This window comes from Myotis lucifugus, unplaced genomic scaffold, assembly GCF_000147115.1.
Source record: "Myotis lucifugus unplaced genomic scaffold, Myoluc2.0 scaffold_1660, whole genome shotgun sequence".
Lineage (NCBI taxonomy): Eukaryota > Metazoa > Chordata > Mammalia > Chiroptera > Vespertilionidae > Myotis > Myotis lucifugus.
The window spans coordinates 17598-25881 of record NW_005872708.1 but is presented as its reverse complement, the minus strand read 5'-3'; the positions used below and the strand labels follow the sequence as shown (position 1 = coordinate 25881).

The 8284-nt window shown below is 61.3% G+C and overlaps 1 protein-coding gene across 1 annotated transcript in view; it reads left to right on the top strand.

Annotated features, from left to right (window-relative positions):
• Positions 1–781: 781 nt before the first annotated feature.
• The window catches only part of SYNE3 (spectrin repeat containing nuclear envelope family member 3), a gene marked incomplete at its 3' end in the record, with an annotated part of 23074 nt that continues 15571 nt past the window's right edge, over positions 782–8284 (top strand). Inside the window, exon 1 of the mRNA XM_006108013.3 lies at positions 782–895. The remainder of the gene's footprint in view (positions 896–8284) is intronic.

Below are 8284 nucleotides of genomic sequence, written 5' to 3'. Positions count from 1 at the left end.
CGCTGGCTCGGAGGGAGGCGTGGAGGCGGCAGGCAGGTCTGGTGGGTTCGGGTATGACTGATGACTGTGGGGACGATTCCTCCCGAGAGAAGGCGGGAGGCACCTGTGATCCCCAGGGCCGGGGAGAGGCTCTGCCATGCCGTGGGGACACTGCTGTGGTCACCTGGGCAGGAAGGTGAGGGCAGGCGTGGGAAGGCTGCTGACATCCCGGAGGCTCAGCCACATCGGGCCAGATGGTCTGAGGGAGGGGCCTTGTCACCGGCCACATGGGGCAGCAGTGCAAGAACCTGGGGTGCAGGGGCTGCTGTGGCTGCTGAGCGTGGGGCTGGGGTGTGACCCGCAGTGCGAGACCCCAGCACCGACCCGACACTCGCTGTTCTGAAGAAGCAGAGGCCGGCAGGTGCCTGCTCAGCCTGCCCAGCCTCTCGCCTGTGGTCCGAGGTGGTCAGTGTCTCATGAGGCCCAGACCCATTCCCCGATGTCCTGTCCAGGGCCCTCTGACCTGCAACCAATGGCCAGACCCTGCCCCTCAGACTCTAGGACCCCCCTCCCCTGGCAGCCATGCTGCCAGCGGCCGACTCTGACCCTGTGGCCAGGCCTCCTCAGAACCACGGCCGGGAGCCCTGGAGCCAAGCACCCCCCTTTGATCGCCCCTCCTTTCTGGGCAGTCTAGCCTCTGCTCCCCGCCCCTTCCACCCCCCCCCCTTCCACCCCCCCCCCTTCTCTCTTAGTTGCCCTGTGCCTTCTCTCCCTCCCAGAGTTATATTTATTTGGCGATGCAGTGCTAAGGACAGCATTTACAGAGCGGAAATCTTGTCTTCCAGACTCGGCCTTTTGATGGAGAGCTTGGGCTTAGCGGATTTGAGAGCGATGGCAATGCCATTTCATAGTCAAGGTATACGGGGGAGTCGCTGGGCCACACCCCATTTATCAGTGAAGGAGAGCTCGGGGTGGGGATTTCAGAGCAATTGGAAATGCTGCTTTATAGTCAAGGTATATGGGGGAGTCGCTGGGCCAGAGAGCAGCTGGTTTTCATGGCCAAACCCCACTTATCGGTGATGGAGAGCTGATGGCAAGCCACCCTCAGCACGTGTCAGGAGAGCAGCCGCCGGCCCATCCCCTCTGTGGCTGGATGGTGGGGGCCCTCCCAGCCCCGTGCAGGGCTCCTGCGTATCCAGTATCCATTCGCAGCCAGTGGCAGAGGGTGGGGGAGCCGCCCTGCTGTTGGGGTGGCTTTGGCGCAGCCTGGGGTTACCTCTCAGGCGGGAGAGAGCCCGGCATTGTTCCCGCCTGGGCTCAGCTCCCGTGGAGGCTGTGAAATAGAATAAGGTGTTAGGACGCTGCTGGAGACTCCCTCCTTCCCTCTGCGCTCTCTGCTCTCAGAACCGCTGCAAACGCCCGGGACAGAGAGCTCCCGGGACCCTCCTGCGGTCTGTGCGGCTGCTGCTCCAGAACCTTGTCTGTGACAAGTAAACACAGGCGCGGCCCCGGCAGCCACTGGGACAAACGCTGGGTGAAAACCAGCCGCACGCAGTCCCTGACATTCCATCTGTGCCCGGAGGAGCAGTGGGAACGGGGTGATGGAAACTGTGTGTGGCAGCGCAGGCTGAGTCACGGGGAAGCCGAGCGAGTCACGGGATGGGAGGACCCGGGCCTGGCCTCCGGCTCAGTCTGGGTGAGGGCCCCGGGCCAGGTGGGGGAGCAGGCACGCCAGGCCGTCACTGCCTGCTGTGGGAGCGGGAGTTGACTCGGGTCTGACTCCGGAAGGCTTCTGGGTCCCAGAACCAAATGCCCGCGGGTAGCAGGGCTGGCACAGGGCCGAGTGGCCAGGCCCCGTGTGGGAGCTGGGGCCTCCGTGTTGTCTCCAATTCTGGATGCGTAAGTGGAGGCCCCGATGCATGTCCAGGAGACGGCTGCTGGAACTAGAAGCATGGACGGAGGTGACCCTGGAAGGCTGGCTGCCCCAGGCTCCCGCACGCATGGGCAGCTCTCCGTGGGCTCTGGGGGGTCCAGGCAGGCGTGGAAGCCAGATCGCACTAGGGTATTGAAGAGCAGAGCCTCTGGACTCAGGCCACCCCGAGGTCAAGTCCCGGCCCCGCCCCTCACCAGCCCTCTGTGGATACCGATCGTTGGTCCTCAGCGTGCTCAGCTCTAAAGGAGGGATGGGACTAAGCATCTCACTGGGCCTCTGCAGGGGGCGGTAACCCTTTATCACCGAGCCAGGCACACGGGCTGCCAGGGACACGTTGGCGGTTACGATTATTCCGGCGAGTCCTGGATCCACCACTTCGGGCGGGCTCGCGGCCATTTTTATAACGTGGTGATACCGGCCACATGGTAGCCACTCTGGGAACCCGACTTCCCCCCGTCTCTGCTTGGAAGGGTTTTGGGGTCATATTGTAGGGGTGTCCCTACTGGGTGTGGTTAAGTCCGAGCAGGATTCTTGGGGGGCCTGGATCACCGGATGGCAGTGGTGGTCTGGGGTCTGCACATTTCCCAGGAATGTGTCGGAGGGATCGAGGTGGGGCTGCTCCATCCTGGCCCTTATGGGGTGTCTGCCCCTTCCTGGTGGCACCGCAGACCCGGTATGGACCTCTGCCTGCACCTCCTTCACAGGCCCAGGAAGGAGAAGGGGGGGGTCCATGCCAGCCCACTCCCAGGATACGGAGTTCTGAGCCCCAGTTGGCAATCGTGGCTGCTTCGGCTGGCGGGCAGTGCCAGGAGATTCCTGTTGGTGCCAGATCCTGTGGTTTTTCCTGCAAAGGCTGGTTCCCCGGAGACCAAGCTGCAGCTCAGTGGCGGCTCAGGGGGCCCCAAATCAGGGCAAAAGGGGCTGCTTCCTTCGCAGTTTCCAGACGGACAGCCTGGGCCGGCCTAGCTGGGGCCTCACGGCCACGCCTCCTGCCCTGTGCTCTGCCCTGGGCACAGGGGCGGCCCTGGGCTCAGAGCCAGGCTCCCTGCCGGCCCAGGGGTTTCTCCCACAGCGACAGCTTGTCCTCCCTGCCTGGGGCCGCTCTCCTTTGGGGCCCGGGGCCTGCTGCTCCGTGGCCCCCAGCCCGGCTGGGTCTGGTAATGCCACCTCCTCCCGTCGCCCCTGCCCCCCAGCACCATCCCCCAGGATCAGGGGAGGGGAGGGGCCGATCCTGGTTCCCTTTCCTCCCCTGGCAGCTCCAGTGCCCCTGACTCACAGCTGGACTCAGAGCGGGTCCCCTCAGGGGTGCGACCTCAGGGGTGCGACCCTGGCCGGTCCTCCCAGGCCCGCTCGGTGCTCTGATGGGCAGTGGAGTCGGACCTGCCTTTGGAGCCAGTGTGGTCAGCGAGACCAACTGGGGCGCTGGAATCCGACAGAGCCAGGTTCAAGCCTTAATGCTGCCACGGCTCTGCGTCCCCGACCGGTCACTCAGTCTCAGCGTCCATGTCTGCGATGGGGAAGGTGAGGGCAGCCCTGTCCTGAGCAGGTGCCCCGTGATGCCCGCAGCGTCCTGAGAGGAAGGAGCAGGTGGAGGAGGAAGCTCTGAGCTGACCCTGCTCAGCCTCCCTGCTCCCCCTGCTGCCTCCTGCACGACCGTGACCATGACCTGCCTCTCAGACCGGGGACGCCGAGGACTGAAGGGGCAACTGAAGGGGAAAGGCCAGCGCCGCCTCCCCCCTGGCTGGCTTTTCGGTTTAAGTCCACGTCCCCTTCTCCAGCACCTTCCCGTCCACCACACACTTTTAAAAAAATATATATTTCTACCACTTAATTCACCCTGAACCTTCCCTGTGACTCAGATTAAACGCTCCCGCCCACCCGGTGTGGCTCAGTGGTTGAGCGTCGGCCCATGAGCCAGGAGGTCACAGTTTGATTCTCAGTCAGGGCACAGGCCCAGGTTGCGGGCTCGGTCCCCAGTAGGGGGTGTGCAGGAGGCAGCCGATCAACATTTCTCTCTCATCATTGATGTTTCTCTGTCTCTCTCCCTCTCCCTTTCTCTCTGAAATCAATTAAAAAACATATTAAATAATGGAAAAGAATTAAACTCTCCCCCTGCTGAGCTGATGACTCAGATTCTGGAAGCTTCTCGGCCTCACAGTCCGTTCCTGGGGAAGCGTGTCCCCAGCGGCGCCCCCGGGTCTCGCCCACCTTCTGTGGACCGGTCAGTCTCACAGGCCAATCAGTGGATTTTTTAAAAATAAATCTTTATTGTTGAAAGTATTACAAAGGTCCCTGTTTTTGACCAATGGCTTTGATCCAGGTTCGACCTGAGGATGTGCTTTGTCGTGACCGTGCCATCGCCTGCCCTGACCCAGCCTTGCGTCCGGGAAAATAAAGTCCTTGCGCGCCCGGCTGTCCTTCGCGATAACCACACCGATGCTGGGAACCAGGCCGTTTCCGTGCTAACTGCCTCCTGCCCAGACCCACGCCAGCTGGCACCAGGAAGGGCTGTGGCCTCTGCCCAGAGACACGCCCGCAGCCGCACCCAGAGCTGCTTCTGGGACCTGGAAATGAAAGTCTGTTGTTTTTTAAAATCCTGAGCACATTTTTTCTTTTTGCCAAAATGGTTGGGCCGGGGCTCCCAGGACCAATCCTAGGTCCTTCCGGCCTCCACACCTACCCTCCGCCAGCTAGCCCTGCCGCCCGCCGGCCACGGCGGCTCCCTGCGGCCGCTGGCTGTAGCCTTGGACCATGAAAGCGAGGGTGGCAAAGGACAGCCACAGGCCACATGGGCTGGCCGTCTGTTTTACTAGTAATCCAGCCAGTGAATGTGGAACGGGTCTTGCATGTTTAAAGCAAAAATATGCTTAAAATCAAAGAATGTGCAACAGAGACTGCATGTGGCCTGCAAAGTCTAAAAATATGTATTGTCCGATGCTAAACAAAAACAGAGCAGCCGGCTGCTGTGAAGGTCCCTGGGCAGCGCCCGGAAGGCTCTGGGCCTGCCTCGGAGGGGCTGGTCTGCGCTGGTGGAGGAGGGGCGCCCCGGGGAGCCAGGGGCCCGGCCAGATCAGGCTGACAGCTGAGGGCGGAGGCCACTCCCCGGCCCAGCTCAGGGCCAGGCACGGCCTGGCTCACAGATCTCAACCCACAGCCTCAGAGGTCCCTCCCTCAGATGCCCTGTGCCACACTCACAGGGGAAAGAGGGGAAACGGAGGCCCAGAGAGGCCGGGGCGCCTGCTCCAAGGCCAGGGTCCTCTCCTCCTCTCCTGTCTGATTTTAGGCGGCCCCTCCGCCCGGCTCGGCCTCATACTGCGCAGTGTTTGCTTTGCTCGTTGGTTTCTGTAGTTGACATTCCCAAAGCGCCGGTCACTTCGCTCACTGACCCCGGGCGCTGAGCGAGGAAGGAGCCTCCTCGGATGGCGGATGGCCGCTGAGAACGGCATGTCTGCCTGGGCTTGGTGGTGAGGGGCTGGAAACGGGTCGTGCTGGGGGACCAGTGGGTGGACCACGCTGCCACAGATCACTGAAGTGGGCGAGTGGATTTGCGTTTTAGAGAGAAAGCCTGTTTCAATAGCGACCCGTGGACAGGTCTTGCGATGGAACGTGTTCATGAAGAAGTGTGTGGAGGGGTCGCAGGAATTCCATTGGCGGTACTGCGATCGGTTCCCCCGTAACCCTCCGCGTTTTATTCTCCGCCTCCCAAGCCTTTGTTCTGAGGAGTCCACAGGGAAGGTTAGGAGCCCAGCCCACTCCACTCACAACCCCCACTGGCGTCTAGCTCACCCACCGCAGCCCCCATCCCGTTCCACGTGCACTTTCCCTCGGGGCATCTCCAGGCGGGGACGCTGCCGCATTTGCTGCCGTGGCCGTGGCCGTGGTGGAGGCCAGCTGGGAGCACCTGCCGCATCCTGGGTTTCCTTGAGTTGGAAGGGAGGGGTTTGTGGGAGCAGGACTCGAAGCCCGGCCTCTGAACTCTGCCACCACCTCACCACGCCCCCAGGGGGTTAGGCCCGTCCGCGGGGCTGATCCGTGGGTCGGAGGCCCGCCCGAGCCCCGCCGCCCCCACGGACCCTGTGCTCCGTTTGAAGTACCTCGGGGTCCCCAAACCTCCAGGCCTCAGGGGCCTGGGCATCCCCCTGGGAGGGTCGTCAAACCCCGCTGCCTTTTGGTAACTAGAGCTTCCCATCGCCTGGGGACTGAAACCTGGGAGCCTCGCTCCCCTCTCCTGGGTCTCGTTTTATACAAATGAAAGCGGAGCTTTTGGAAGCCGATCAAGTCACCCCCTGGATGAGAGGTGAAAGCCACAGGCACCATGTTAGACGGCTTTTCCCAGGAGCATTCACAGCCTGGGCGTGGCTGCGGGGAGCGAATTAAATTGTGAGAAGAAACCCAAGCCGCTCTGAAAGGAAGCCTGTTTGGGAGGCTGAGCCCTGGAGGGTGGGTGGAGGGTGGTGGGTGGGCCCGCCCTGGGCACCCGCTCCCCCTCGCCACGGGCACCCTTCCACGTGGTTCGAGGGCAGAGCCCACCCCGTGCAGGGCCCAGGGGAGGGTGCCCAGAGTCCAGTCCACGCCTGTTGCACAGCCCACTGGTGGCTGCACAGAAAGGGCCGGCAAACACCTCAGCCGACGTTAAGAGCGGTTTGTTTGTGAAGCAATGGCTGCCTGTTATGGAAGATCAGAGTGCCTAAGAGGAAAACAAGGAAACAGAACCTTCCAGCTGTGGTTCCATCCACCACAGACAACTGTCCGTCCCCAAGGGGCCTCCAGACCCCGTGCCAGGGAGAGGCTGGGGGCACAGGGGCGGGGCCTCGCCCTCCTGCCCACGCCCCTCGCGCAGGCCAGGCCCATGAACACGCAACGGCAAGGCCTCCCAACCTGTCTCTACACCGTTTTTAGGTGGTGGTTCTGTTTTGCTTGTATTGGTTGTAGAGTTGTGACCACGACATGTACCGTCTTGTCTCGGTTTTTGGTGCTGTCATTTGACGCTAAGAATTCTCCATCACAAATTCACCTGAAGCATATACAGTGGGGCCTTGACTTACGAGTTTAATTCGTTCTGTGACGGAGCTCATAACTCAAATTACTTGTATGTCAAATCACTGTGACGTTCGCTGCGCCAACTCGCGGTGGGGTATCTGAAGCTGGCTCGTAACCCGAATTTTTTTGAGCTTGCAACTCAAAGCAAAAAATTAGCCAAGAGACGGCTTGTATCTCAAAAAAACTCATTAGTCGGGACACTCGTAAGTCAAGGCCCCACTGTACTTTCGTTGGCTGCACAATATTCCGAAGCCTACGTGTAGTGCACTTCTCTCCTTACGCCGCCCCCTGGTATCGGGCAGTTGGATTGTTGCTAGTTTTACTTTGTCTTGTTTTGCCATTTTAACTAATGCTGTGGTCGGTTTCGGGTGCATGAAACTTTATACCAATTCTGGGCTGTTTCAACGACATTCGCTGAAGGCTTACTCTGAAGGCAAGGCATTATGGGAGACTGGAGGGTAAGCTAGACACATCCTTTTCCTAAAATGCAGATTTAACGAACTTTAATCCAAAGTAGCTAGGAGTTCCCACACACAGACAACAAGGACTGGCACACGGGGGAGTTTTGCTTGCGCTTGGAGGGGTTTAGAGAAAGAGACTTCACGCACCGCGGAGGGGAGGGTGAGGGAGGGCGGGCAGTGCAGAGAGGGGCTGGTTAGTCCGGACACCTACCAGCAGGCAGGCCTCCCAGGCAGCTGGTGTCAGCGGTGGCCAGGGCAGGTGGTGTGTGGCTCGGCGAAGCAATGTCGCCGCAGAGCCCTGGTTGGTGGACGAGCAGGCCCGAGGCCCGGGGCTAACAGGCCGTCCCGCCTGGCATGTTACTTTCAGGGGCTAGTGTCAGCTTGGCTGATGCCAAAAGTGGTTTCTGAAATTGAGGCTTTTGATTCATTCAGATCAAGATTCATTATCTGTCGCTGACACCTCAGGCCACTGTGTTTGAGGGTCAGAGGGCGGTCCCCTGTGTCCCAGGTGGGTGAGCCCCGAGCAGGGAGGCTCAGAGGCCAGAGAGAGTCCCCACCTCCCGGGCGCCCTGGGCCCGCTGTCTGGTCCCCCACAGGAGAGCCAGGCCTGTGCTCCATTCCTGCCCGTCTCCAGGCCTCGGCCCTTTGACAAACACAATCACCCGGACTGTGTCCCCCTGTCTGAGCACAGGGGTGGAGTGGACCTGTCCGTAGTCACAGTCTCCCCCACCTTCCTGGCCACCATCCACCTGCCCTGGGCCCCCCATCCGCCTGTCCTGGGCCCCCCATCCGCCTGTCCTGGGCCCCCATCCACCTGTCCTGGGCCCCCCATCAACCTGCCCTGGGCCCCTCATCCACCTGCCCTGGGCCC